We start from the raw sequence: 4,785 nt of genomic DNA, 5'->3' as shown, positions 1-4,785 counted from the left end.
TTTTTATAGCTTCAGGGTTTGTTTGGTTGGTTGGTTTTTTTTTTTTTGTTTGTTTGTTTTTTGTTTTGGTTTTTTTTTTTTGTTTTTTTTTTTTTTTTTTTTTTTTTTTTTTTGCTTTTGCTTTTTTCCTGTTTGGTGTGATCATGTATTACTCTTTCTTTTCACATACACTTGAAGTCTTTTAGGATCCATGTCTGTGAGTTCCACCATCTCTGTCATCCCTGGCCTGTTTCTATCCATCCAGGTTTCAGCCAGGATCAGTGGTGTTTCCTGCTTCTTTCCACACCTGGAAGGGTGCAGTCCCTGAGAGGATCTGCGTGATGATTTGGATGGTTTATACACTACATAGAAAAGGACACTTTTCTTTCTTTTAAAAAACAAAACAAAACAGGGTTTCTCTGCCCTAAAACTCACTATATAGACCAGCCTGGTATCCAACTCAGAGGTATGCCCATGCCTCCCAAAAGCTAAGAGGGTACATTTCAAGTGTAATTAAATTTACTAATCATTCAGCCTTAAAGGAGGGTGATTATACCAAATTATATGGGTCAAGGAAGTGTCTAGCGTAATTACACGACTCTCTAAAAATAAAGATGTCCGTGGCCAGAGACATCTTAACTCAGGCGGTTAAGAGCTCTTGCTCCTCTTGTAGAGGACCTGGGTTAAGTTCCTGGCTTCTGCAAGGCAGTTTACAACCACCTGTAACTCCAGTTCTAGGGAAATTCAGTGCCCTCTTCTGGACTCCGAGGGCAAGGCACCTGGATGCATGCGGTGCTTGGAAACTCACACAAGCACACACACCTTTACATGAGTAACACCTGCTGTGAAGGGAAGTCAGGAGATTTTTGTTTTGTTTTGTTTTTGTTTTTCGAGACAGGGTTTCTCTGTGTCAGGGATTTTTTTTTTAACGTATGATCAATTGGTGTCTTATATATGTTATATGTAGTATATGGTGAATTACTGCCTTGAAGTTGGAGGGGACACCATGACAGGGAATGAGGGCAATCTCAAGGAGTTGTGGACAGCCCTAGCTGGCAGGAACCAAGGAAATGAGGACCTTGGTGCTACAGCATCAAGAACTGAACTTGTGAGTTGTGCCAGGTGGTGGTGGCACACGCCTTTAATGCCAGCACTTGGGAGGCAGAGGCAGGATCTCTGTCAGTTCAAGGCCAGCCTGGTCTATAGAGTAAGCTCCAGGATATCCAGAATCCCTGGAACTGGAGTTACAGACAGTTGTGAGCTGCCTTGTGGGTGCTGGGAATTGAACCTGTGTCCTTTGGAAGAGCAGACAGTGCTCTAAACCACTGAGCCACCTCTATAGCCCCATGAAAAGGTTTTCTGTTCTGCTAGAAATTGGTAGGAACAATCCCCAGCCCTGTGGGGGTTCTGGTGTTTGCATTCGTTCCTTTTCTGATCGCACACAGCTATCTTTTATACTTGCTTGGATCATTAGCCAAAGTCCCAAGAGGATCCTTCTTGGGACCCTGGCACTCTTCACATATGGATATTCCCATATTCCCACATATTCCAGCCACCTCCTCTCTGTGCACTGTAATCTGTGTCCTCAACTCAGAGATGGAAGCTCCTGGGCATTTTAAAGATCCAAAGATCCAAAGCCAGGCTGTCTCAGAGTCTGACCCCCACCCTGATAATTTAAAAAGCTCGCTTGGTGACACTCATGTTCAATGAGGAATGAGAACCATCACTCTGGAAATCTATAGAAATGCTTGTTTGGGGATGGAGCGATGGTCAGTGCTTGCACAGAATTCCAAATGTCATACACTTACAGAAACTATCTGCAGCTGGCAAACCCCACACCCCTGCTAGAACACGAGGCAAATCACAGTCAGCTACTATGAACAATCTGAATCGGCCCCATACCCCACACTGGGGATTAAAACACAAACAAATTTCAGTAACATCTCTGTGTGTTTAAGGAAACCAAAAATTCTCACTACATTCCCCACTTTCTGTTTTAAGCCATTAATTGTGCTGAGTTTAGTGAGAAATTATAACCAGAGACATTTTCAACAAACTAAATGCTTTTCAGATCAGTGGTCAAGGCTTTGAGGAGACCTCTCCTGCTTATTTCTGATCTTTGTAAGTTTTTATGTTATCCACAGCTTTTCATTTCCTGTGAAAACATAAGCAAAACTGTGTCCCCAATGCAAAACCTTTGTGGATCTATATTCTGATGTTAATACATCCTTATAGTATATAGGTCGACTTAACGCCACAGTTTTTTCTATAACCCAGCATCTCTTGGCTGCTGTTCTTTTCCATCAACATTCAAAAAGTTTAGAGTTAACAAAGCACTATTTAGTCTGTCGCTGGGGGAGGGGTCTTTACTTTCCCTTTTTGTTTTATAAGCAATTTATTTTAAAGTATGATTAGATCTCTCTCCAACTGCTAGTCCTGTAGGATTGTGTAGTATACTTGTAATGTGCTTTACATTATAATAAGCAAAGAATTGCTTTATCTTACTGGATACATAGGCAGGGGTCATTATCAGTCTTAATTGGTGCAGGTATCCCCATAATAGTTACTTCCAATAAATGTGTAATTACAGAATCAGCCTTTTCAGTTGCCCATCGAAACCCTGAATATGTATCAATGCTATGGTGTGCAAACTTCAGTTTTCCAAATTCTGCAAAATGAAACAAGTCCATCCACCAGATTTCTTTTCTTTCTTTCTTTTTTCTTTTCTTTTTTCTTTTTTCACACTTAGGGTTACTTCCAGCAGGTAATAGAGTTTGGTTATACAAAGAAGCAGTAGGGCATTTTCTCTTAATGCCCTTGGCTTATTGTCGAGTGATAGAATTTTTTCCTTTGATCTTTAACTGTTAATATGGTGTTTTCGTGAAATCTTAAGGTTTCTAACACATTTAGTATTAATAATTGGTCAATTTCTTCATTTCCTGGCAAGCCTATATGAGACAGCATATGGGTGATATATAATGGATAGTTTCTACTTATGATTGCCGGTTGCAGTTGCATAAATAACAAGGTTAATTCTGAATTATCAGGAATAATTCAGCAGTTTCTATATGCAAACAACTCTTTCTTTATGTTGAGAGTTAGTAATTATATTAAGAGATTCAGGAAAACCTAATGATACCATAACAATTACACACAACTCTGACTTTTGAGCTGAAGTATGTGGGCTTTGAAATACTTGTTTATTTTGTCTGACTTATAGCCTGCCATTCCCAACTTATTTGTATCAGCATAGAATATAGGTGCTTCAGGAACTGGCCTTCCCTTTACAATGCATGGAAGATTCCAATTAGTTCTTTTTATAAACTGAAGATGCTTGCTTTTTGGATATTTGTTGTTAATTTCTCCCAAATAGTTTGCACAAGCTCTTTGCCAATCTTCATTGACTACCCGTAATGACATAACCTCCACATTAGTAAAAGGCACTACAATTTCAGCCGGGTCTGTTCCTGACAACTGACATAGTCTTATTATACATTTTATGATTAAATCAGAAGCTTTTTTTTTTTTTTTTTAAAGGAGCTCTGGCAAAGTTTTGTTAAGGGAAAACTTTACTCGTTTACTTTTCACCAGTCTGTCCTGGCATGCTTCTAATAATATCAGAATTACCTGGGCCATTGATACCCAATGTGCATTTCTGCATGTTGTGCCCAATTCAATATTATTGCCACTGTAGTGATGGACACCAGTTTTAGCCAACATGGCATAGTATTCAATTTCAGATGGCCTCAAAGCTGGGCAGTTGTTGGCAAGGATAACCAATTTTGCTTCGCCTTGTCTGGTGGTCTTCAGAGCCTGTTTGTGTCCCAGGACATACTTTCCACTTGTCATAACAAGCTGGAGCCTAGAGTTGATGCACTCCAGAGACTTTTTCATCCTCTTTGCGGCCACCATCTTCTTGCTGTAGGTGATGGACAATTCTGAGCCAAGATCAGCTGCCAAGATGGCTGGGGAGTGAGAAAGACTAAATCAGAGCTTTTTCTATGTACATCTTCCCTCTACATAGTGAACTCAGTAGGAGAATGAATTGAAAGCAAAATAACCAAAATGCACAAGTTTGGGGTCTATTCGATCCACATATACACACTGCAGTCTCTGTCCTACCAGAGCTAATTCTCTCTGCTTCTGCTGTTAACCATCTTTTACTGTTTAAATTTGAATCTCCTTATAACATTTGAAACAAATTACTTATCTCTTGAATGGTTAATACAATGGTATGCCATAGCCAATTAATATCTCCCATTAATTTTTAAAAATTGTTAGGTGTTTGCAACTGATCTCTTCTGATCTGTACCTTTTATGGTTGAATTTCCTGATGACTTATTTAATAAGCCAAATAGTTAATAGACTCTCCTCTCTGTGTTTTTTTTTTCAGGAGTAATCTGTAACCTCCAGCATGTCAGAATTCTTTGTGCTTCCTTAAACATTTTCTCTAAAGTATTTGCATCAGAATCACCCAGCAATATCAATCCATGTAATGATAAATACTAGATTGAGGAAATTTCCTAAGAAATATTTCTAGTGATTATTGCACAAGATATTAACACAAAACTGGACCATTTAATATTCCCTGTGGAAGAACTTTCCTATGATATCTCTTCATTGGACAGCAACTGTTACAAGTAGGTACTAAGAAAGCAAACCTTTCCCTAGCATGCTCATGCAAAGGGATGGTTAAAAAAAAGAAAGAGAGAAAGCGATCTTCTAAATCAATTACTATCATAGGCCATGTCTTAGGTGATGAAGAAGGTAAGGGAAGTTCAGGCTGTAGTGGACAGAGGGGAAAGG

General features: G+C 39.2%; 1 pseudogene; it reads right to left on the bottom strand.

The window, feature by feature from the left end:
- Positions 1-3,556: 3,556 nt before the first annotated feature.
- Positions 3,557-3,891, bottom strand: LOC127195177 (60S ribosomal protein L30-like; annotated as a pseudogene).
- Between the last annotated feature and the right edge of the window lie 894 nt (positions 3,892-4,785).

The sequence above is a fragment of the Acomys russatus genome, chromosome 11 (genome assembly GCF_903995435.1).
Source record: "Acomys russatus chromosome 11, mAcoRus1.1, whole genome shotgun sequence".
Taxonomy (NCBI): Eukaryota; Metazoa; Chordata; class Mammalia; order Rodentia; family Muridae; genus Acomys; species Acomys russatus.
The sequence above is the reverse complement of the archived record's forward strand: the minus strand, read 5'-3'. Positions and strand labels throughout refer to the sequence as shown.